Source organism: Bacillus rossius, chromosome 15 (genome assembly GCF_032445375.1).
Source record: "Bacillus rossius redtenbacheri isolate Brsri chromosome 15, Brsri_v3, whole genome shotgun sequence".
Taxonomy (NCBI): domain Eukaryota; kingdom Metazoa; phylum Arthropoda; class Insecta; order Phasmatodea; family Bacillidae; genus Bacillus; species Bacillus rossius.
Genome location: NC_086342.1, coordinates 16,929,737 through 16,957,210, shown reverse-complemented (window position 1 = coordinate 16,957,210; position 27,474 = coordinate 16,929,737). Strand labels below are relative to the sequence as shown.

At 37.6% G+C, this 27,474-nt stretch overlaps 2 non-coding genes across 2 annotated transcripts; both read right to left on the bottom strand.

The window, feature by feature from the left end:
* Positions 1–11,327: 11,327 nt before the first annotated feature.
* Positions 11,328–11,399, bottom strand: Trnaa-ugc (transfer RNA alanine (anticodon UGC)). The gene has a single exon. It is a non-coding gene; the product is annotated as a tRNA-Ala (tRNA).
* Positions 11,400–26,007: 14,608 nt separating this feature from the next.
* On the bottom strand, positions 26,008–26,079 carry Trnaa-ugc (transfer RNA alanine (anticodon UGC)). Its single transcript has one exon. It is a non-coding gene; the product is annotated as a tRNA-Ala (tRNA).
* Between the last annotated feature and the right edge of the window lie 1,395 nt (positions 26,080–27,474).

Below are 27,474 nucleotides of genomic sequence, written 5' to 3'. Positions count from 1 at the left end.
TCTTCACCTTTATGGGGACCAATCAAAATTGTTGCCTCAATTAGATTTTTCTTCATTTTTTTAACTACTAATCGTGTGCCATTGTATAACTTTGGCTGATTGATGTATCGGAGTACTGTAATTGGCACTTTAATTGTAATTGGATTTGTATGTCACTGTTTCACCTGTGATGCTGTTTAGAATAATGTTGATCATATCGTATACGTCAACATTTTTAGCCACTATAACGGCTCTTCCACTTAACCATGCGTGATTTCGATAATTTGTTTTGATGCTTTGGAAAACCTTGTCTTATAATAAAATTCTTCTTTTGAATTCTCGATATTTCAAAAATTAGACGGGAAAGTGAGTTTTCTTGTTTCTGGAATTGTAGATACAGTGGCATTACCGACCTCGAGTGCTTGTCTTGAAAGTATGTCAGCTGTTGGATCGGTTTGAAGCTGAACTCTCATGTTTATTGTTAAATACATTTTTTTACTGTGCTCCAAAAAGTTGAATATTTCAAACAGGCATTCAATTCATCAACTAGTGTTAAGCAAGGTATAACTTGAAGCGTTTGACTGAAATCACCGGATAGTAACACAAATGCTACATCAAATTGAACCTGATTATTTCTCAAGTCTTTCAATGTATCGTCTAATGCTTCCAATGACTTCTTGTGAGCCCACTCGTAAAACACGTACTATGGCAAGTTAAAACAAAAAATTGTGATAAAATTACTTTTTATTTATTTAATTTTTTGCGCGTGCATTCCAATGAGAATATATTCGTTCCGTGACGAATCTAATCTCCCTTATCGTTAGAAATCCCAGAGATAATTAACCTCTATTCTACTTATTTGCACAGATTGAAAATGTATAAAAATTATACTATATATTTTTTTCTTTTCCAAAAACGCTCAAACCCGTATATGTTTATCTCTAACCGAAAACCACAATATCACAATTCATGGCTCCTTCTTTAAAAATGGTGGACTTCCTGTATAATTTCCTTTTTTTTTTTTTTAATTTTACCAAAAAAACATTTGGGTATTAAGTCAAAACTTAAAGTTTATCGATCTACTACTTTACGAGTTTATCGAGCACAAACATACTAAGGCTGAATTTGTAAATATAGATAGCTTATATATTACTTTTGCTTTATTATTTCACAATGAGAGGTTATATTTTTTTCTTTCAAAATATTTAATACGCTAAACGAATTACACTAATTTATTTAATCTCTTTTATCCCACGTTGTAATACTGATGATGAATACCTATAGGTTTGCCTTGTGTTTTTTGAAAATTAGTTAAACTAAATAGAATAAGAATATATTCTCTAATACATACACTGGTATGATTTAATATATTTACTGTTTGCATGTTTACAGACATGTTATTCATTGTTGAAAATTTGCTATAACGTATTTTATTTTGAAATTTGTATATTTGTGAAATGAAGATAAAAATTATTTATCATAAAGTGCTCTTTTTATATTTTGAGTGCCTTTTAATTTTTTTATTTAATTTTTATTTGTCAAAAGTATTTGTCTTCTTTTGCAGTCTTAATAAATTGCCACATACTTCAACCTACTAGTTGTTTAGAAGTGAATATTATAGGTATATTATTTATTACCAAGTATACATAATCATAATAAAGAATAAGAAAAGAATTTTTACTTCACAGAACTTAGACGATGGGAGATTGAGATCGAAACAACTCGTAAGCAGTCATACTTATTTATGCTGTTTCCTCCTGGTTGACATTGCTTTTTACGATAGTCAAATTCTAACTTAAATAGAATCTTTTTTTGAATATATAACACCTGGATGCGAATTGTGGATGGTAGTAGGTACCATCAGCTAATCAATAGAAAATTCTACTACTATCTATAAAGACAAGAGAACCCTAATTTTAGTTCGAGATAAATCGCATTCTTGCAAACACAACAGGAGTTTCATGTCACATGGATGATATGTTCTAGAGAAAAGCATAGCCGGAAATTATATAAAGTTTCGAGGACAACTGAAGCAGCAGGAAGTGTGAGTTTGGGAAAGATCAAATTTCTTGGGCATATTGTCACGATCCACCTTCAGAGGGGGGGGGGGCGAGAATCGTAGCTCTTTACATAGAAACAACTCGCTTGGCATCAACTAGTCTTAACTTCATAAAATACTTTACTGTACCTAGGATCATAGGTTCGTCATCCCGTACAGGATGTCTGGTGAGAGCTGAACTAAGGAGATTTTGCAAAATAACATAATACTTAATTAAAATTATTTTATTCTTAAAGTCAAATACTCAACATCATTTTAAAGAACATTTAAATAGCAGGATTACAATTTAAAACAATAATCTCTTTACTTCCTTAACGATTGAACGACCTTACAAGAGAGAGAATGAGAGAACTTCACTAAACACTTCCCTAGTCCTTCCGAATACCTCAAATCATAATTAATACTTAAAATTAAAACAAAGATAAGTCCATACTCACATTTTCCGAAAAGCCTTTCTTGATCGATTACTTTAAAAAAATAACGTAGGGGCCTCTCCTGCCCTTGAAATCCCGAACGAACATTACATTTTAAAAACTATGACGCGTGACCCCTGACGAGGGCCATAGCCTCCGCCCGAAAGCTTGACGACTACATTATGACCTAACTTAAATTAAACGACTCGTGGCCTCTGGCGTCGACCATAGCTTCCGCCCGAAAGCTTGAATTCCTACATCACGAACGAACTAACAACTCGTGACCACAGGTGAGACGCATAGCCTCCGCCTGAGTGAGCCCCGAGTCACCACTCACTTGCGCTTAAATTCGCGCGCCCTGCCGCGCCTACCATAACAAAAGCTCGTTATTGAAGTCAAATTTACTAAACAACTAACTAGAACATCTGGGAAGACTACCCCCCCTCTACCCCGATGTGCAGGCCACACCGCGCGGCTTGTTACGACAGCGCGCCCCAGTAACTGCGGCCCGTGGCTGCGCCAGCGCGCGGCCAAACAAACAAACAAAATTCTGCAAGCCCGCAGCGCGCCGCGCCGGCCCCGTGCCCCAATTACATGGTCACGCCACTTGCGCTGACGAGTGAACAGAGCAGCCAGCCCAGAGTCCCGTCAGTAAAGTCCCTAAATTTGATTTCAACAACCCTGCAAAATTTCAACCCGCGACATAACCCTCCCCTCACAGAGCTCGAGCCCCATCGAGCTACCTCAAAATTACAAATTGTCTTTTTCCATTAAACCATAACTATAAATTCCTCATTTCACAAAAATAATAATTTTCTTAGTTCCTTGCTGTCTGAACATACATCTAGATTCTGCATAAGATTTATTTTAAAACAACAAGTATTCATAAAATTAAATGTAAAACTTTTATCTGGTTTGTTCTCACAGGAACCTTCAGAGGCTCGAGTTCTCAATTCTAAAAAAATTGTTCTGTTAGTGAAGCTCTCTTTACAAATTAAATTACTGTTCTTAGTTTCTCAGTATTCGTTAAACAATGTGCAAATTCTTGATAATTATTATTATTATTTTTTTTTCGGTTTCCGTTTATTACCATACTTCTTTCGTTCTTCAAAAAAAATTAAGTGTCCTTACAGTGTTTCAATTAATTAAACTCTTATCTCGTGAAGGTTGGTGCAACTCCTCGAAGTCAGTGTTGTCGAGAAGAGTAGCTCCCTGGGCTGGCCATCAGCAAACACCACTCAACTCCAACAGCTACTGGACTGGCTTCCAGGGCAGCTCACAACTTCTCCCCACATCTGCTTCGGAGTTGTGCCATCCTCATCACGAACAGATTACAATTCTGAAACATCATCAACAGGCATTACCATCACGCCTGACAAATACAAAACTAACTACTAAACTGCAATCGATGGGCAAGGATGCAAACACACAAAAAAATAAAATTAATTAATTCAACTGCTAACATAAATTATCCCACCCTTAGCATAATCTAATCAGGCAAATAATTTGATAGGAAAAACTTAAGGAAGGGAAACATGACCTCCAATGATTTTCCCTACCTCTTGAGTCTTGATCTTCTCTATACAGCAAATAGTCCCCACGAAGTAACTGGGTTGAAGGTCAGTTCACATGACCCACCCATAACCTCTTCTACTCTTCTTTTCTTCTGGGGGCAACCACAATGCCCACCAATCTCTCTCCATGGTGCCGAACCAGCTATCCCATGAGAGTAAACAACGTAGTCAATAGGAGCGCAGAGGGGAAACACCAATCTCTGGCTTGTCGAGTCATAAAACTGCTTTATCTTCTTCTTCTTCTGAGTAAAAATATCTGACTAACCTTGCTTCTATTCTTCCAAACAGTAAAAGTTCATCAGGTATCTTCATGAAAGAAACATTCTAACTAATAATTCTTCATTTTTCTTCTTCTTTATTTCTGTTAGTTGTAATAGAAGGCCATGTTAGGGAGGTTATAGGGAAAAAGAGTGGCCAATTCCCACCCCATCACCCACCTAGATCATGACTAATTAACTTTTAAACTTTCTATTTGAAACAAATAAAAAAAAACATTTTTTTTTATTCAAACTTTTAAACTATAATTACTTTTACTTCATAACCTCAAAAGCTAATCAATAATTCTAAATGAAATTGTGATTTACTGCATCCTTGTTCCATCCGATCTGTTTGTTTATAACCTTTCTTGTAAAGTATAAAATTTTCAAACATTACTAATTCAAAAAAAAATTAAATTCTGGTGTCCTTTGAGTTACAATTAACTTTACTATTTCTTAGCTTGAAATAATTTAAGTTTTCAGAACTATTTCATTGTCTAATTCACAACACTTAAAAATCAACTCAAAACAACAAATCATCAAAATCAATAAGATCATCTGACCTACCTATCAGTACTGTGAACTTGAACTGTTCGTACACATTTATAATAAGCTATTGTATTTAAATTCCAACCTAAATAAGGTTTTAAAAAAAACTACTAATCCCTCTGTAAATTAAGAAAATTAACTTTAAAAATTAAACTTAAGGTATTAGTTCTTTTTGACAGCTACCACAACTCACTAGTTCCATTACATTACTATAACCTAAAAAGTTCTGTAAATAATGTTTATAACAAAAAAAAACTCCAGTTACTGTCTTCCATAAAAAAAAATAAAACTTTACATGACCTTATTAATCTCCACTTGTAAGTCCATGGCTGCCAGCTTTCTCTTCTCTTGAATCTTCAGTCTTGGCTCTTGTTTCAGTGATCTTGTATCTTGTCTCTCGAACTCTTGTCATCTTGTAAACTGGACTGCTGCTCAGCTCATCTTAAGGAATCTGTAACAGTTTCAAAAATACATGTTAATTTAAATTACATAATTCCTGTTCTTTGGTCCTAAAAAAAAATTGTATTATTAGTACACATTACCCTGAAACAACATTATTATTCATTGTTTATTACTTAAAAAAATGCTTTACCATAAAATCCTTTTTTGTTCTTTTCATTAGGCCTATTTATTTTCCTTCTTCTTAATTAAATTCTGCTTCAAATGTTAATCCTAACTTAAGACCTACCATCTATTTATTATTCATTACCTACATTATTTATGTTACCCTAAAATTCCCATAAGTTTCTAATACTTCCTATCAAAGACATTCTCTCTAAAAAAAAATTTACTTGTGACTCTTAACTTAACAAACTTAAAAAAAACTTTTACACTAGACTTAACTTATTATTCATTCTTAGTTACTAAATTTCTATATGTAAACTTTAGTACTTACAAACAAAAACTGCCTATTTCTCTCTACCTCTTAATCTCTTTCAATTATTACAATAATAATGTTACCTTGCATCTTTAAACTTTCTTCTTTTCAATTAAATTAGACATCTCATAACAATAAAAATTCTGCCTATACTCTTCTTATGGGTGTACAAACCAACAACAAAATTTCAAATTCTCAAGTTTCCTTATATTTAAATTATGCAATGCACATAACCTCTGTGGTGCCTGTACCCTTTTAGGCCTACCACCTTCTTCTCATCATGACAACTACTATTCCTCGGGTCTGTATTCACTGTTCCAAATCAAATATCTCAAATAAATTAAAAACAAATTTATTATTTTAAGAAAACAAAAATTTACATTGAATTTACTATGGAGCCTGGAAATCTTAATGTCTCACAGCAGCTAACATGACTAAATCCCATGGAACCCCAGGTTTACCTAACCTGTGCCCAAAAATTTAAGCATACCAGGCTTTCCCTGCACTGGTTTTACAGCATCACACACTATTTAGGGCCCCTGATCTGCCATCAGTCCCAAGGAGTTTTCCCACAACCCCTCTCTACACAAGCGCCTACCGCATTCCTCTCAATTGGCTATCGGTTTTACGGCATTCTTTTGGGATCCGACCATCAAGTTAGGGCTAATCGAACACTAAACCTCCATACTTCCAAACTAATGTAAATCAATTAAATTTTCTCTGTAAATTCTAAAAATCAAAAAAAATTATTCCAACATGCCAAAGAAACTTCCAAAAAAAATTCATAATCTTATCTTCAAACCATTAAAATAAAAATAAATAGATTACTCTGTTTTCTCCTTAATAACTGTAAACTGTCAACAAATATCATGTCGTAAATTTTAACTATGCTTACTGACTCTTAATCATAAAATCTCATTTGTCCTAATTAAAAACAACCGATTTCCTTAAAATCTCACTGTATCTCTCATACTCAAACTTCACTGGTTGAATATCTCAATAAATTCAAAAACAATTATCTAAACTCTTAAAGAAACTCCTCCCCAATTATTCAAATAAATTACTTCACCTTATTTTATTTCATTACTTAAAACACCTTACTCAAAAAAAATTAATTAATTATCTAGCTATCTTCCATTATTATTTATTTACCGAACAAAACTTTCTCCTAAATTAATTTAGTAAAATTCAATTTCACATTAGGCAAGTACACTAACTCTCTACAGCAATGTTTCTCATTTCCCTCCTTCCTAACTGAATCCAATCTTACTTAACCTCCAGGGAATTTACCTCACAAAATAACCAAAAATTTCACTGTAGTGCCTATCTGCTATAGGCCCACTACACAGGGGGCTCTAACCCCACCAACAAACTTCATTGAAATGGTACCCTATCCCATACAGGATAGCCACTTCGGTACTACCATGGGGAACTCCTGCCCCAAACTACTAACAACACTCAGGATTCTCCTAACCCTTAATTCACGTAGATAGCCCATCTCCTATGGGTCTGTTCTACAATCCCTACTTCCCAGGGACACAACACCTCACCTTAGGGTCCCTCGCCCTAAAGAAAACATTAATTTTGTCTCTCTGTTCCCTTGGAGTAAATTCCCTCTACACACAAAAACTATCCTTCCCACTTTTCTCAATGCTTATCGATTTTATAATGTACCTCCTTAATAATGTTTACAAATCCCAAAAAAATATTTTTAAAACCGAGGTAGAATTTAACTAACAAAAACATAAACAACTTACAACGAAACACTTCTAGCCTATACATCATACACTTCTTAAATTAAATTACTTACATACTGAAAGTTCCTCTTCTCCTAAAACACACTTAAATTTAAATTTATTTAACCAATAGTCTATTTTCTTATCGCTAAGTTACCGTACAGCTGATCAAAACAAGGTCACGGCCTGTCCACGTCTCCGTATGAGCCCGTGACGTCACCGAATTCCATCAGGTGCGCCAACCCTCGCTTGCGGTTCCTCCGTTCTCCGCTAGGTCTCAGCACCTCCCCGTCACGTGTTCACTCTGCCACGTCCACTGACGTGTCGTTCTGAAACAACTCTCAACATTTTTCTAATTAAAACAAAACATCACTATAAATTCTATAACTCTCTTTTACATAAACTCTCGTTTTCTCTTTAATTCCTTTCTAACGTTTATCCTTCCCTCGACTGATTTAATTCGTACGTCTCGTCTCCTACGCGCACGAAAACAAAACAAACTTCTCTTGAAAATAATTCCTATTTACGAAAAAAACTTTATTTTAAATTTTAACTCTCTTAACCTACAATCTTAAAATTAATTTCAATTAAATTAAACCACTTGCATTATCTCTATTAATCATTTAAATTATAACGTATTCTCCTCACGTAAAAATCCCTGATAAACTCAACGACTTAAAACAACTTATCACTATAAACTTTATCCTTACAAGTATACTCAAATAAACATCTGTTACGTCAAAAAAAAAATCTCAAAGACTTCCTCCACTATAGACTAAAATTCCGTAATCCTCTCCTCAAGTAAACTCTTAATAACCTGCTATCAGAAGCTGAAACTAACTTAATAATAAACATAAAAATCTACCTCTCTCTCTCTCCAGAAATAGAACCTATCCGGCGAACTCTACCATTTCTGTCACGATCCACCTTCAGAGGGGGGGGGGGGGCGAGAATCGTAGCTCTTTACATAGAAACAACTCGCTTGGCATCAACTAGTCTTAACTTCATAAAATACTTTACTGTACCTAGGATCATAGGTTCGTCATCCCGTACAGGATGTCTGGTGAGAGCTGAACTAAGGAGATTTTGCAAAATAACATAATACTTAATTAAAATTATTTTATTCTTAAAGTCAAATACTCAACATCATTTTAAAGAACATTTAAATAGCAGGATTACAATTTAAAACAATAATCTCTTTACTTCCTTAACGATTGAACGACCTTACAAGAGAGAGAATGAGAGAACTTCACTAAACACTTCCCTAGTCCTTCCGAATACCTCAAATCATAATTAATACTTAAAATTAAAACAAAGATAAGTCCATACTCACATTTTCCGAAAAGCCTTTCTTGATCGATTACTTTAAAAAAATAACGTAGGGGCCTCTCCTGCCCTTGAAATCCCGAACGAACATTACATTTTAAAAACTATGACGCGTGACCCCTGACGAGGGCCATAGCCTCCGCCCGAAAGCTTGACGACTACATTATGACCTAACTTAAATTAAACGACTCGTGGCCTCTGGCGTCGACCATAGCTTCCGCCCGAAAGCTTGAATTCCTACATCACGAACGAACTAACAACTCGTGACCACAGGTGAGACGCATAGCCTCCGCCTGAGTGAGCCCCGAGTCACCACTCACTTGCGCTTAAATTCGCGCGCCCTGCCGCGCCTACCATAACAAAAGCTCGTTATTGAAGTCAAATTTACTAAACAACTAACTAGAACATCTGGGAAGACTACCCCCCCTCTACCCCGATGTGCAGGCCACACCGCGCGGCTTGTTACGACAGCGCGCCCCAGTAACTGCGGCCCGTGGCTGCGCCAGCGCGCGGCCAAACAAACAAACAAAATTCTGCAAGCCCGCAGCGCGCCGCGCCGGCCCCGTGCCCCAATTACATGGTCACGCCACTTGCGCTGACGAGTGAACAGAGCAGCCAGCCCAGAGTCCCGTCAGTAAAGTCCCTAAATTTGATTTCAACAACCCTGCAAAATTTCAACCCGCGACAATATTGTATAACTTAAAAGAATTTAAGCAGATTCTGACATAATAAAGGAAAGAAATGGGTCAACCAGTCAGTGAAAGAAGTGAGGAGGTTATTGAAAGTGGTTAACTGACTGACTTAAAATATGCCAAACCTTGCATACATCACAGAACAAATTCGTCACCTACGAAAAAAGAATAATTAATTTTTTTTTTGCGGTGAGATAATATCAATGACTGTTATTTTCAAACGTCCTTCAGTACTGCTGCATGACCACCCCGACAAAAATGTTTGTGTCGTATTAGATGCTTCTTCCGTTGGAATCGGCATAGTTTTGACTTTTACACTAATTAAAAAAACCAGTAAATTTACGGAATTTTTAACAAAGAACTAACCTCAAATATTAGAAGAGTTCTCCGTAATATCAAAATACTGGATCTTCATAGAAACTACGCAGTAATTCGACTTCCGAGTTTGGTGTTTTGTAGTAAACAAGGCAAACACATACGCGGAATAAAAAAAGGTTTTTGATGTAGACTTAACAGGTTTTGAAATCTTTGTTAATATAAATAATATTATTATTTTTGAATAATGTTAAAAGTTTGTGAACTCAAAGTCCGTAAACTTACGAAGATAACAGTACCTAATATAATTTTAATGCTAGCTAATGTATATATTGTACATGTATTATAAATAGTGTATGTAATCATATACCTACATGTATTTCATAAATTTTGTAACCATGTTGACAAGCCCTATATTCAGAGAGCCACTGCTCATCAACTGAGTCTATTGGGTGCTAAGAAAATAAATAAATAAATAAAATAAGATTCCTGGATAATTTGTAACCAGCAATCTTCCTAAATTTAAGGTGAACTTTCTTAACAGTGTATCTGCATTAGTAAAGAACCTATCCCAAAATGAAGAAAGAAAACTTGCTCTTAGATGGACAAATTTTACATGAATTTTCTGGGTAACCACATATTCCTCATTTCACAACATCAACCTCTAGTAGCTATCTTAAAAACCAAATAATATTAATGAATTGGGTCCAATATTACATATGTAAATAATGAGGTTAATGACGTTTCAGGAAACCATGTTTAAATGCTAGATGCACTATCGAGTGCTTCCCTCAACGTGTTAAGATTTTGTGGCGCTCAAATACAAATCCCAAGTGATTTAATATTATGTATCTACAAAAACAAAAAATCCCAACAAAAATGTTAGCGAGACTTTCAGTACTCGCCAGAGATGTGTAACATGTAACCTCGGTAACTAACAAATTATTGTGTTCTAATGTTGCAAATACACTTATAGTACGAAACTTGGACATGCAATATAACGTTCTTAATAATTCTTAATAATAACGCCGAGCGTGATAAATATATATACGCTAGAATTTGTTACAGAAGCAGCTACGTCCGTCTACTATTGAATCTTTTGATGAGTGGACCGAAATGTTAAACTATATGTTGAAACTGTTCCGATAAAAACTAAAAAGAATTTGGACCTAATTTCCAAACAGGAAATTTAAAACACTGGCATTCTTGGTAAAATTCACTAAACAGTTAATATTATAAGTTTCCCTTTGTATTTGTGAACATTGGTTAACGCCATCCGCCTAAGATGGCAGTACCGCTGTTACCGTTCCTTGATTTCCGTCGCATTCACGAAATTACTTCCACCAAAAGCCGTATGCTGAGGGCTTAGATGTTATACATAAAAAACATATTCGGAAAATATGTTTGAAATCGTAAAATGTAACAGAGTACCAAATATTTTCACACTACAGTAACTTCGAACCGCTGGCCAATATTTAAATATAAGAGAACGGTTTGCGTGTATTTTATTTTTTATTATAATTTTATTTCAATAAAAAAGGTTACAGCCTTGGAGATACCGGGGATTGAACCCGGGGCCTTTCACATGCAAAGCGAACGCTCTACCACTGAGCTACATCCCCTATACGTTTACACAACATACACATTTGATGTGTTATCCGTTGTTCTAGATTAAGTTGGGGGGTAAATTTGCTTTCAGAACCAGCCTACTGACGTTAAATTTCCCGAAACTAGCATGTGTTAAAAATTAATAACAGTTGAAAATTGCCACAATAACGACCCACAAATCCATTGTCATATCACTGAGCTTAATAATCTACACAATGAATTTCAGGTACACATCCTTTATTTGAAACAAATCAAACTGCCTGAAATTAGAGATATTTACCATGCAACTTTGAAAATTTTTATAGAAGTCAGATAAATTCCACTTACTATTTTAGTAACATTAACAAAGTTCACTGATTAGGAAGTCGTTGGAAGGTTTTTTTTCTTTTGGCAAAAGGTGAAGTAAAAATAATTTAACTGATTGAAATAAATAATGTCCTTAGATTTTAGAGTGTATAGAAAACACTTACTGTTAAATATTTTCCACCTTCATTTCACGAGGAACCATGGTTACAAATTAGTCATGGACCTTCGTAAGTGTAAGGAGATATATTTTTTTTTAATTTTACAGATACTGTATACTAAAAGTAAACTTGCAAGAAATATCCTGGTGTATTAACAAGCCCTTCGAAAACGTATTAAGCTGGAATCACAACGATCTATCTCATCCGCCCGTCTCCCGTTCGTCCGTCAACCACGTGACGTGACATGCAGCCAATCAGATGGACTAAAAAAATCCGTCCGTACATCCGTCAAAACCAAGCCAAACATTTTGTTTTTCGACGGACGGATGGAAGAAATTATAACCTCAAAAATGTATTTAGTTCAAAAATTTTTTTTAGTTCTTTTATTAATTAAATTTATTTTGGATTGTGTTTTTAACTCTTTTATGAACACTTTTAAGTTTGATAATTGAAAAAAATACTGTCTGAGACACAAAATTAATTAATAATACACGGTAACTCATACATATATATATATATATAATATAATATCCCGCATCTTCACTGACGAGATTTCAGAATATTGATAAAAAAAATCTTTCATTCGAAAGAAAAGTATGTGATTAATTCCGAACATCTTTACTAAATAAATAAACACAATTAATTTAAGGTGCATAAATATTACTTTTATAACAAAACCGTTCTTGAAAAAAATTGCGTACACGTGTGTAGGAATTTTCAATTTTTAGTATTGATTTATCTGATTTAAAAAAAAAAATATTTTTAAAATTTTCTAGGATATATTTTACCTTGATGAAATCACACTTACCTACCTTTCATTTCATGAGGTAGATAATTAAAAAAAAAATGGTTAAATATGCACCTATTTTATTATAACTATGTTTATGCCATCCTTTACACAAAAACTTTTATTTACTACGGTTAAAGGTATGCGTAGAATAATAAAATAATAACAAATTATTACAAATACCTCCTATTAATTAAGGATATTTGATGCAATCGCATTTTTATTTAAAACTAGCTCAACCCAGCCACGCTTCGCTTGTGGCTCAGTCTGAAATGAAATGAATCGGAACGTAAGTCAAAGTATTCTAGTGAACGTAGATTCACCGAGGAAACACATTATTTTATGTAATACCCTGCTTTGCGTTGTTTAGGCTATGCTCTTCAAATGAAAGGAAAGGAAGGAAAAACAAATTCACATAAAAACCTTTATTGTTTTAAAGCTAGTGGATGGACTACATTTCATGTTTGTTCGTTTTCTGCATAGACATAAAGCTCAGACGGTTTACCGACTCTTTAGCATGTGATGTATAATTGCCCATGAGAGAAGCATTCTTTTTTTTTAAATTCAAACCGCACAATTGCAAAGATTGCCTTGCAAATTGATAGTCAGAAAATGCATGGCTTACTGGAAATTGAAGCCGTTTGAACTCGAACGCTATGTCGGTCGGAATAACTGGTATTCATGGAAGTAGTGCGTCTTTACCTTTATGAGGTCCAGTAAGAATTGTTGCTTTCAATTATTCATCATTTTTTAAACTACTAAATCGTGTGCCATTTCACAACATTGGCTATTGAAACGCATCATTGGGAGTCCAGTAAAGAATTTATCTTCTTCGTTCCCTGTTAGCGTTTACAACACAGAACTCGCAGGTCGGAATAAGGCGTAGATTATGCGAAAGATCCGATCAAATAAAACCACAAAGTCTCATTGTTTATTTGACGATACTCCTTCGTTGATAAGTCCGTAAATACACCGTAAACTCAAAGGATGGGTTAGTAAACTACGCAGAAACGCAAGATGCAGCAAATTAAATAACGATATTTTCAAATAAAAACGCGTTATATAAACTATGTAAACTACGCAAGGCGCCAAAAAAACGTAACGCAAGCAATGGCCAAATTTCAACTTCTTGCAATTCAGGGTTCTAAATTTTAATAGAAGTGTCCCGAAAATTTGTAAAAAAAAAATATATATATATTCAGACGTCACGTGTTTAAAAGGCAACGTTTATTACTCGTTAAATGAAAGAAAATGCGTATTTCAATTCAAACTAGTAATATCTTCGTGAGAAAAAAAAATGCGTGTGTGTGTGTGTGTGTGTGTGTGAAAAGAAGTGCGACGAAGAAATATTTTCTACGTATTGATATTACTGTTTCAAGTTGTACGTTTGGCAACTTGCTTGCTTAACAAACCACTTTTTTTTCCTGTTTTTGTTGCTTGTTGCGTCATGCTCTTTCATTTCTTGCTGAGTCTTTAAAATGGCCGAGTGTTGCCCAATCAGAAAGTTTGGTATATGAAACACCGATAGAGATTGCATTTAACATACACGTCAAACACGTGCAAGACATGCAGAGGAGGCGGTAATGTTAATGGACATGGGTCCTGGAATGATTATTTTTTTTTATCAATGGGGACATTTCAGTTTACACTGAAGTAAGCTGTATCACTTTAATGTTAAATGTCACACGTCGTAGATCACGCTCAGAGAACACAACACAACATACGTCCACGTAACAAGGATCCAGAGCTTTTCATTGACAACGATAACGGCTCTGCCGATCGTAGAATGATGACAGTTAACGACCTTTGAACTGTTCTTGTCTCTGCTCCGGCTAGACTCAGGGTAAAATCACAAGACTGTGGTTGCGTGATCATACAAATGAAAAACAATTAAATTAAAAAAGTATATATATATAATCTGAATTTTATAAAAAGGAAGTTCAGATACTTCGTCACAGAAGTATTTATGGACCTCTATGTATGTACCCTCGGTTTTTTTACGTGTAATTTTTAGTACATTCTGTACCTCTGTGTTTCTCAGTCGGTGTCAGGGACAATCGCCGCTGGGCTGCGACTGTGCGAAAGGCTCGTCAAAGTGGAAAACGTGTTCGAAAAAAAAAAACGTCGCGGTTTCACGGACAGTCCGCCTAATTTAACACAACATGCACAAGCTAACGACGACAACGAGTGTCCTTTGCGTGATTCCAGATTCGACATCGCAGGACGTAAACTTACCTGTCATGCAACTTCTGCAAGATCTTTGGCGGAGGGAAAGGGGGGGTGGGGGGGGGGGGGTTGTTTCAAGGATTCATTTTTTTCTCTCCCTCTTCTTTTCACGGCATTTCTTCGGGAAACAATTTCGATTCAAAATACGCAAACATACGACACAGTAATGTTAGTAATTTAAAATACCGCTATTTAAAAAGTTTTTTATATTTTGTATTATTTCAAAATATCTAAAACTAATATTTTTTAGATAAACCTAATTTTTTTATGTTATTAAAATACTTGACACGTTCGAACGTTGAATTGAATACAGAGTAGATTCAAAAAAAAAATCTCGTTCAATTTTCTTCAGGTTAATAAATGTAACCCACACTTTTCGTAGAATGATGACGGTTAACGTCCTTTGAACTGTTCTTGTCTCTGCTCCGGCTAGACTCAGGGTAAAATCACAAGACTGTGGTTGCGTGATCATAAAAATGAAGAAAAATTCATTTAATAGAGTATATATATATAATCTGAATTTTATAAAAAGGAAGTTCAGGTACTTCTTCATATATTTGTACCCAATATCTGTCAGTATGCAGTATGAATTGCCAAACACATGGTTTTTATTTGCAGTTCTTTGGTGGTTTTAAATTTACTCTGACAAATATTTTGCACTTTTACAATAACGCATGTCTGTACCTACTAGTACCTTGAGCTGACAAAAAAAATAGGACACTAATTAATTTAACATTTTATGTAAGTGCAATTTAATATACACATCCAAAACTGTAATTTAACACGTTATTTATTGTGAGATGAACATTCGTGTATTTTTTTCGAGTTTGGTATTCTAGAGACAATTATGTAAAAATTACACGAACTGTATTAATTTTATTTTTTCAATATAACACGAGAAAAATATAAAATTACAAAAACCTTTGCGTATGTAATTTGACATATTTTGTTTGCAGGTTAGTTTCTGCGAGGTAACACGGGAAAGTCCATTGTTATATATATATATATATATATATATGTGAGTGTGTGTGTGTGTAGTATGTGGATACAAGTTTATATCCAGTCAACACATTAAAGTTCTTTTAATCTATCTGCCGGCATTAAAAACAGATAAGTTTCAGGGAGATTTTTTTTTAAATAGGATCAATTTATTTTCAAGATATTCTGACAAAAAATGTTTGGAATTTGAACATAGCCTTTTGCTTAAAGTTTGTAAGCTCGAAAAAAAAATGGAATCCGAAATATTTAAGCACCATCACTGTTCAGGTCCTAAGCGCGACTCTTTTTCCTTAGCACTTAGGCCTTGTCACATTCCCGAAGTCGGATCTGTGTGATCTGTCGGAGCAGATCGTGCAGATGCGGATAATAGCATTTGATTGGATCACGTGACCTGCAACGTCATATGCTGATGGTACAGTCGCGTGGAGCGGATCTGTCCGACCTTAGGGGATCCACACACAACTTAGAACAGTCATAACTTAGAATTCTCGAATAAGCCAACATAACTTATAACTGTCATAAGTTAAAGATCATAACATAGAAACACATAAAGACGAAACACACAACTTAGAAAAGTCGTAGGTTATAAACTAATGACATAACTATCATAACTTAGAAACAATCAAATTTGAACTGTCATAACTTATAAACACGTAAATTATAAATACAAACGCTGAACCACACAAATTAAAACCATCTTAACTTAGAAACACGCAACTTAGATATATCATTACTTAGAAATAAACAACTTAGATCTCTTATAGCTTAAGCCGCGTTTACACCGGAGTTTTAAACACGAGTTGCAAACTTTTATTGCAAACAGCAGTTGCAAACAGTAGTTTCAAATAAATGTTTGAAATTTTGATTTCATGGTTTTATTTCCATGTTTCATGAAAATGTTTGAAACACTTTCGACCTTGATTAATGACTCGCCTTCTGGTTCCTGGGATCAGTCCTTCACAGGATGTCAAGTGTCGAGGATGTCATTTTAGCCGCGGCGGCGTGTGTCGTGTTGTCAAAGCAACGTAGGCCGAGACGATACTGGGTGAGGCCGTCTCTGCATTCCAGAGCTACGTACAGTGGAAACGACCTGTTGGACAATTTAAATAGATATGATGTTGACCCTCTATCAGGTGAACTGAGAACGGACGGAAGTTTTAAAAACTTTGTAAGAATGACCAGTGAGGATTTTGAATATCTAACTTTAATGATTGGTCACAAAATTTCGAAAATGGATACGAATTACCGAAAGGCTATTTCTGTAACGGAAAAACTAGCCGTAACCTTGCGCTTTTTAGCTACCGGAGATTCACACACAAGCTTGAGTTACCTGTTCAAGATATCAAAATCAACCATACCTTTGTTTATACCTGAGGTGTGCGAGGCTTTGATAGATCTTCTGAAGGATAACATAAAGGTAAGACGTTATAAGTAGACTACACATAGCCTATATTTGTTATTTTGACAGCCATTTTTAAATAATATAATATAAAATATTGTAGACTCAGAACCTGTTTAAGAATCCCCCACTCTCACCCCTAAAAGGTCCTAGGGTATTTTATGGCAAATATATTTTTATAATTTTAAGCAATAAAATCTACTACTGGTATTTCTTTATTTGTATCAGAAGTGTGTGCTGCTCTGATAGATTTGTTGGGAGACAACGTAAAGGTAATTAGGGATATTGAGTTTTTAAATAATAACTCATATTACTAATCATTAAAAATATCTTTATTATCGTTAACATTTATTTAATACATTACAGGTTACATAACCACAAGTCCAATATTAGGGTATATCAAACATTTAGAAAGGAATGTAGGCCTATTTGGCTACACTTAAAGTTAAAGTTTAAATAAAAAAAAGTATAACATAGGTCAATAAACAAAAACTGAAAAAGGGCCAAAAACATCAAACAAAATTACTGTAATTCTGTATAGGTTTTTTTACGGAGTCATCACCATTGTCCAGATTGCTGACGACTGCGAGCGCGTCGGCTATTGGTGTAAACTGATGGTCCAGACCAGCGCTTGAAGGCCTAGAAGATCCATTTGATGGCGGGTTAGAATAAATGTCGAATTGAGACATTCCCATTTCGAACAAAACTTGATTTATTCTATGTTTTGCTATCATTTGGGATCGAATATCGGTGATTTGACGCAGCTGACAAGCAACATTTTCAGCGAATACATCGGTCATCTTTTTGTTTCATCTGTGATTGAAGTTTTTTCATAACTTCATATGCTTCGTGGGCCTCATGGTTCCTTTTACGTTTGCAGTGCTTACGGTTATTACTAGTGGAGGGGCTGATTTCAGACGAAATTGTCTCACACGAGGAAATATTTCCACCACTTGTTTGGGGAATATCACTTGTTTCAAAAGGAGCTGGTTCGTCTACTTCTGTTCCATTCTGGAAAAAAGAGGGTATCTAAATAGTATGATAAAAAATTGATTTGTATATACATGCATTAAAACGCTTTAATCCGGCTTAAAATGTTAGTGAAAAAATGTGGCACAGCATTACGCTATTCAAGCTTATTTGGTTAAACTAGAAATTAAAATTAAAATTTGGATTTTATTTTTAAAACAGGAGGATATTACTTTCAGAGGGGTGGCATGTGTGCATTTGCACAATTTTCTACGACTAGAAAATGTAGCAAATATAGGCTATAAATATAAATAATATACTAGGCTATATAAATAGGCTATACTATACTGGCTGTACTAGATAATTAATTTCTTCCATCTGATTGCAGCTTCCCTCTACAAAAGATGAGTGGCTACATCACGCTGAAGAGTATAACCGACAATGGAACTTCCCTCACTGTATTGGCAGCATGGATGGGAAACATGTAATGCTACAAGCACCATTCAACACTGACAGTGACTACTTCAACTATGAAGGATTCTTTAGCATTGTCTTGCTTGCAGTTGTAGATGCAAACTATTATTTCACTTATGTTTCGGTTGGATGCCAAGGACGCATTTCTGATGCTGGTGTATTTGCTCACAGCAAAATCAAGAAACTTTGGGATGAATCTGATTTGAACCGTCCAAACCCCAAAATGTTGCCAGGGAGGACCTATCCAGTACGTTACGTCCTGCTTGCAGACGATGCATTCCCTCTGCAACCAAACATCATGAAACCATTTCCAGGCCTCCACGATAAAGAAAGTCTTGAACGAACCTTTAACTATCGCCAATGCCGTGCGCGTAGAGTCGTCGAAAATGTGTTTGGAATTGTATCGGTAGTGTTTAGAGTACTCAGAAAACCACTTCTTCTTGAACCAGAAAACGCTGAAAGAATTGTATTAACATGCGCGCATCTGCAAAACTTTTTAAGGAGGAGCGAGTCGTCAAGTGCATCGTACAATCCCTCAGGGATGTACGATAGTGAAGATGCAAGTAGAACTCTTGTACCTGGCCAGTGGAGGGTGGATGGAATGCCCCAAGGGACACTTCTCCGTCTAAAGCGGATTCCTAGGAAACCCTCAGAGCTAGCAAAGGAGATCCGAAAAGAGTTTGCAGAATATTTTAAGAGTCCTCAAGGATCAGTCTCCTGGCAGGATAAGCATTAGGTTAAGGCAATGTGAAGTCGTAGTGTAATCCTGATTTAATATTAGCACAAACTTACATTAGTGTCTTTTAATTGTAAAAATGTTTATTGTAAATTGTAAATTTTTTTCAGTAAAAATATACGTAATTATTAAAAAAGCTTACCTGTGGGCCTACTGCTTCTTGCTTCCCCGCTGTCTCTCGAGCTTGCCTGGGGGTCGTTTTGTCCTTCAGGAACATCATTGGTTGAAAAAACTTCCACTTGGTTTTCCCATCGTCGGCCCCCGATCCAGACTTATTCCCCTTTTTAGCTTCTCTATTGAATTGAATAATGAGGTTCTTCATTTCATTTTGTACCTCTGCCTTGCTTAAATTCATTTCACGTGAAATGTCATTCCATGCGTAGGTTTTCATGTTTTTATTTTTGTAATCGGGAATAGTTTGGTTCCACAGGACTTGCTGCTCTCTGTACAAGCTAATTAACTTTAGAATGTTGTCTTCTCCCCACTCCATCTCACTCAGTAAATTTTCCATTGTCACTCACCACTGATCACTCACAACACACACGAGTGATCACGTGAGTGAGAGTGGAGGTGGCAGCGAAGGGGATGGCGGGGAAATGTTTCTGTTTCGTGTTTCAACGGCACATAGTGACTGAAACCAGTGTTGCAAACAAAAGTTTGCAACTCCCTTTGATCTTTACCGACTTCAGATGGAAACAAAAATTTATGTTGCAAACACTGAAAAACTGTTTGCAACAGCGAAATGTTTCGTCTAAAAATGCGCGTTTTTAGAGATGTTTGCAATTTCTGTTTGCAACTCGTGTTTCAAACTCCGGTGTTAACGCGCCTTTAGAAACACAAACGTCGAACCACATAACTTAAAAAAAAAACACCATAACCTATAAATATTATGACCTAGAAACACACAACAAGAACTGTCATAATTTAGAAACACGTAAGTTAGACACACCTAACGCCGAACTACATAACTTATAATCGCCATAACTTAGAAACACACAACTTATAACAAGTATAACTTAGAAAATTCTATATTGTGTGTTTCTAAGCTGAAAAATTTGAATTACGAGTACGGACATCACCATCTGTATCTGATGTCATGAAAATTATTCGCCAATGAGAAGCATGGTGAGTACAAAAAAACTGTAAAATATTGCGAAAATGATAATTTTCTAGCCAAAATTTTAATTTTAGGCCTATATATTCATAATGTCGTATTGGGCACAATTATGTTATATTTGTTTTCCGTTAGGTTTTAAAACGGAAAAAGCAAGTCCGCGAAATTGAAAACAACTTATACTATCACGCGAACCATATGACTGGGGCAAAGTGAATGTCGCACGCTACAGACAGCACAGTCGGAAAACACTGTCGGATAGCCCAGACACACGCTACTGCAGGAATGTCGCAGAGACTTTACTGTCCGTTATCTACTTCACCCTCGTTTGCTGTTCATTGGACGATATTTCATGACAATTCGTACAAAATACTTGGATTTATACACGATGTTGAACAAAACAGTAAAGTAAAATTATCTACAAACAAACAAAATTATTTATGGAGATGTCGGGGATCGAACCCGAGACCTTTCACATGCAAAGCGAACGCTCTACCACTTTTTTTTTTTCACTTTTTTTATTTTATTTATTTACAATTAGCTTCATGCGGGTGGCATGGTACATGTACATAGGAAAGGTATAGGGCAGAGGCTCAAGTGCGCATGCCCACCCTTTCACATTTTACATTTTACATTTTACATTTTACATTTTTACATTCACTCAGACATTACCATTACATTACTTGGTTCGGTACACAGATCAAAAGAAAAACAGGTAAGGACCAAACCGAGGTTGCAGCGTTTTGTAATTGATCATACTCCACCGGGCACGGCGAAGTTGGTCGACAAAGTCACGTACAGAATACGGCGTTGGGGTGTGTAAGGAAAAGTCAAGCAGGTTCATGATGAGCCACACTATTGCTCTACGTTTGACGGTCGGAAACACTGTGAAATCAAAAAAGCAAATTTTCTGTACGATTATGTCCTGGATCGGGACATTGAGTTGTCTTGCTACACGTCTCCTGCACCAGAGCCACAGAGGTTTAGAGTAGACACAACTAGAGACTCGGTGAAGCGCTGTATCACATTGGCCACATAGGTCACAAATGTCGTCATTGTCGAGGGAGATTTGTCGTCTTCTAATCTTCGTAGGGGTGAGATCATTGACAAAGGCAAAAGCTGACGCTCGGAGAGATGTTGATAATTCGTCGTCCGCTATGTTCTTCCAGATACGCGTCCAGTTGAAGTACGGCCATTTTGACTGTATTTTGGGAGTAATTTTGACCGTTTGGCAATATTTGTCGTATAATAGCGGGGTAGTTACACACTCCCCGTCGGGCAATTCATTTATCTGCGATCGCAAGTCATGAAGTGCTACTATATAGGTGCGCGGAAGAAGCCTCTCATTCGTCCACACGGCGTGATGTAATGCCGCGAAGACTACATCGTCGGTCATTAATCGTTGGACAATAGTTTTCCCAAACAGGGCTTTGGCCTTCAGATGGTGGTCAATTAGCCCCAATCCACCAATATGAGGTTTCTGTGTAATCTGCTCACGACCTGTTCGGAATAGAAATCCATGCCATACGAACCAACCGACATATTGTCGTATTTGTGCCTCTGTACCACGAGACATGGGGATCAGCTGTGCGACGTACCACAATTTGGATAACATGTACATGTTAACTATGTGCACTCTCTGAATAATGTTTATATCTCGTAGACGTGCAGCTACAAGTGTTCCTCGTACGTTGTTTACCACAGAGTCCCAATTAACCTTGTCCATTTGACTTGTATTTTGCATGAAGGTGATTCCTAGTGTGCGTAAAGTTTCGGTTCTGGTGTATGGCCTCACCTGCTGCAGCAGATGGGGCGCCATCTTGAGGTCTACTATTTTTGTTTTTACGGCATTTACTTGGGTGGTAGAGGCTTGGCTGAAATTGGTCAAGGCGGCTGATGTCCTGAGTACATCATCTTCACTCCGAATTATGCAGGTGACATCGTCAGCATAGGCACTGCATGTGATCCGGTGGCTGGCAATGCTAATTCCTGTTAAAGTCTCATGGAGTGTCCGGAGCAATGGTTCTATATACAGTACAAACAGTGCCATGGACAAGGGGCACCCTTGACGCACGGAAGAGCGGATATTAATTTCTTCGCCCAGTTTCCCATTAATATAAATCTGCGTCGTAGAGCATTTACGCAGAGTGTGAAGCATGCGGACCGTAATTTGTGGAAATCCGACATGAGTTAGGAGTCTGTCGAGAAAACCCCAGTGTATCCTGTCGAAGGCTTTATCAAGGTCAACGTTGAGTAATGCCACTGGACCGGGCAAGGATTTGGCAAGGAGCTGTACATCACGTAGTACCGCAATCCCCTGTATAATAGATTTATTTGGAACTGCGCAACATTGCTCGGGTCCAACGAGTTCGGGCAGTACACGTTTCAATTTTTGTGCAATTGTACGGGCAATGATTTTATAGTCCGTGCACAGTAGAGTTATAGGCCTGTAATCCACCAGGTTTATCGGTTTATTTTTCTTTGGAATTAAAACCAGGATACCGTTTGTTTGAGACTTGCAAAGGGCACCGCGTTGAAGCACTGTACGTGCCATTTTACAAAAATCGGTTTTTATTATTGTCCAGTATGTTTGATAAAATTCATACGGTATTCCATCCTTTCCCGGAGATTTTCTTTTCGGAGCATCATGAACAACTTGCGCAATTTCTTCGTCTGTAATCTCACTCTCCAGAAGATCCCGCGCATTGTCGCTCAGGCGGGCTGTTACTCGTTGTATGAAGGAAGTTCCGGCGTCAAAATCGACCTGGTGTTCCGAGTATAAGTCGGTATAATGAATACGGAAGGCGGTCGCAATGGCCGTTGTGTCTCGGAGAGTACTGCCATCAGCTGTCGTCAACGCGTCAATCTGTCGTTTAGTCTTACATTTTTGTTCGTTTGCCAAGGAATATAAGCTGAGCCTCTCATTTTGTAATGCGCTATTTGTGTGAAGGAAGTGCAGCCGTTCTTCCATATATTTCCTATGAATGGTCATAATTTTTTCTTTGAGCCGACGCTCTTTTGCCTTGACGTTCGTCACTGTCATAGCTGCCGCGCCGAGATCTCGCAGAGCCCGCTCATATAGGTACAAGAGTGAGGCTTGCTCCCGTCGGACACGTGCTCCATGGTATTGAAAGAGGCGTCGAATGCCCGGTTTTACACAATGTTCCCACCATTCCGCGACATCAGCGTATCGGTGTTTCTGCCTAGTCCACAAAATCCACCGTTGCTGGAATTCCACATCCACCTCATCTTGTCCCAATAATCGTGTCTGCAGGCGCCAGTAGTTTCGCCCGCGAACAGGGTTGAGTGTGGGGTAAGAGAGAGTGCAAAGTACAAGGGAGTGATCTGTGAAGGCCGCCGGTATGACGTCATAACTGACCACTGAATTGCGGTTGCTTTTGGAAAAGTAAAACCGGTCCAACCGCGTACTAGACGCATGGCCATGGAACGTAAAGTGGGGTCGAGGAACTAGCAGAATATCAACTGCATCCTCAACTTGTATGGCTGAGAATAAATCTTGTAACGCTGTGTTAGTCGTATATGCTCCTCCATGGTGGTCAATAAGGTTCAGCACACAGTTGAAATCACCACCAAATATTATTTTGTTGCGGTCACCTTCCAAGAATGGTAATATTTCTTGTCTGTAAAAGTTCGTCCTGGCTTGCCTGTTTTGTGAACCCGAAGGGGCGTACACGTTCACACATAGAGCTAGTTCCAACAAGTCATTTCCAGGTGGTAGAGAAGGCATGACAAGAGTTCCTGCAATGATTCGTCCCGAGGGGTGTGCTCGGATATTTATTAGCTGATATCCATTCCGTGTAATGATACCCGTACCTCTTCCGTGGGAGCCAACATTTGTATACACATTGCAGTTATCGAAGTGCGGGATCTGATTTATTGGTAATTCTTGTAAAAAAATTACGTCGATGGCGTGAGCGTAAGCTAGTGTATATAACACACGGTATTTGCATGCCATCTCCATGGCACAGACATTTACAGTTGCAACTGTCAAAACGCTGGCCATGACCCCTCTGGTGATGAACGTTTATGGAGTTATCACCGAAGGCAAGCCGTGTGAGTCCTCACACTTTCCTATGGCTTGTTTGGCTACGGCAAGAGGGTGAGCTCGTTGTGATTGAGGGCTGTCAGGGACAATTTTATTCCGTCTGGGACTTCGACTGTTTTGACGAAATTTCTTCCCTGTACGTCCTTCCCCGCGCACATCCTCAGTACTCCCTTTTTTACGTGGATGTTGTTTATCGCCACGTTTCCCTGTCATTTCGTCATCTGCCTGTTCTCTGTCCCCAATGTGTGCGTCTGTGGTTCCTGCACTAACATCCCCGCCCTCAGTAGTGAGTAACTCCCCCATGTCAATTTCCAGCAATGGTGAAGTGTTTGCCAATATACCCTTTATTGAAACCATGTCCCGAGCACTCCCAGTCGGGTGTTCCCCCGCTGGGGTTTGAACCGGAGGTCTACGGAAGGTAGCGCTGCTCTCCCGCGCCGCTGCGGTGTCACGTGTGTCACTCTTGTCCGAAGCCGCGCCGCGCACCCCGCCGACGAGCGCCTGCGCCCACGAGCGCCCGGCCGCGGCCGCGGCAGGGGCAGGCGTGTCGCGGCGCGGTGCAATGGGGCAGGCGGCCCGCGCATGTCCCGGCGTGTGGCATATACTGCATGTCTGAGGCTGGCCGTCGTACAGGGCCACGCCTGTGTGACCCTCGACCGTCAGTACTGATGGTATGTCCTTATCTAACTCAATCTTGACCACACGTACACCGGTTTTAACTTTGTATTTGCAGTGTCCCCCCCAAAGTTCGTCAATTAAGGACAATACTTTACCGTATGGAGTCAGCGCCTTAACTATATTATCATTAGTGACTTCAACAGGAAGGTTTATCACACGTACAGTTTTTAGGTTGTCTAGGGCAATTTCAATGTCAGCCAAAATAGACTCACCCGATGCTGTTAGAATCTGCGATGAACCGCCAGTCAGTCTCATGATCCGTTCGCAGTGGAGCATGGATGTTAACTTGATAAATATGCAGCGTTGACGCCCGTCCATTTGGACAGCCACCAGCTCGTCTTCTTTTATTCGGAGAGTCTCGTCCATCCAGTTGTGAAGATCCATGGCGAATGGCTTCGTTTGACACTTCACACTAAGCGTGTTGACGCGTTTGGTAGGTGTATGCACATCCATATTAATAGGATAATATGGCTGTGGTAGCAATGTAGATTAATGTAAGCAGGCCGAGCCTAGCTGAACACTTCTGAAATCGCGCGGCACGAACTGTACTCACGTAAGTCGAATGCACTCGCATGTAAACACGTCCGCGCGCCTCGGAATCCCAAGGCAGACTGATATTTCATGACAATTCGTACAAAATACTTGGATTTATACACGATGTTGAACAAAACAGTAAAGTAAAATTATCTACAAACAAACAAAATTATTTATGGAGATGTCGGGGATCGAACCCGAGACCTTTCACATGCAAAGCGAACGCTCTACCACTGAGCTACATCCCCACTTAAAAGACTGATGACCGAGATGTGTTTTCTTTTCATTCGTAAATCCGAATGTTGTCTGTTTACGAAAAGCATTTAAGAATACGTTGGGGATGGATGGGTATTTCTGTTTTTAAACTTTTATTTAGGCACGGTAATGTATGTTGAAAGCACCCAAGAGCCTTTCTTTACACCTTATTATCTTCAATTCTCTGCCATTTAATTTAATGTTTACCGCTCAAAATTCATGATTGTCGTATGCGCGACGAGAAGACTGCGCGCCAGTTCAGAGCCTTGCGCTTAGAGGCGATATCGCGCTAGAAGCACCAGCGAGCGTCGCCCCTGACACCCCTGACTAGGCGGGCCCCTAAGTTAATAAAGAACAAGAACACTCTGTTTGAGCACAAATGTATGATTTTTATTAGGAACTGGTTTACCGCTGGCGATTTATTTCGGCGATAAAGACCCTTTTCGCAATGACATGGAAACGTGAAAACTGAACGGGATAATAGAACCACAAAATATTTAAGTTTCATTACCCGTCTGCCACTTCAACTGTGCACAGAAACGTAACAAATGTAAACCAGTTGGATTGAATTTCACGGTTACGTAAAAATAATTTATTTGGAAAAAAAATTGAGATTCGAGAACATACATAATAATAATAATAAATTTATTATTATTATTATTATTTGAGTGCATACCAACCGTCACAGCCTTTAACAGGTGGGCACTTAACAAATATAATAATAAACTAGAAAGTAATCAGAGAACCAAGGCCAAATACTCAGCTACTATTGACCGTAATGAATGGTAACGTAAACGGAAGAGCAGAGAATTGCCGAGCTAATCCGTACGGGTCCGTGTCCGTATGCGTGACATCGTAGATTCGCCGTTCCGTGAGATCCGTCACAGCTTCCGTTTGATTGTAGAACGGGCCTAATAAGTAAACTTTTTACGTTAGCAATTTCAAATGTGCTAACGAATGTAACGGAACGAATGTCTCTTTTCCTCTTTAAGTGTATTCGGAGAAATATTTAACCAAATCAAATTCTTGAATGAATTTTCATCCCGTAAGGGTGTGTAATTTTGTGGGGGGGGGGGGGACGGTTAAACGCAAATACTGTTTTATAATTTAGATTAAGCCACCTTCCACATTTCCAGTTTCTGTGATTCGGCTATAAATCATTGACTAAATAAAATTTAAATAATGCAATTTTTACTTTATTAGAAAAACTGTGAAAAAAACTGGCATTTTTATTTTGAAAGTAGGATACGAATACAAATTTTATTAATTTATTCCACGAGCTTCTCACGACTTTCCCCTTTCCACCAAAGGTATAAAAAAATATAAAAAATCGACTCGTCTTTATTTTTAGCGTAAAATATGTATGTGAAAATTACCAATTTTTCTTC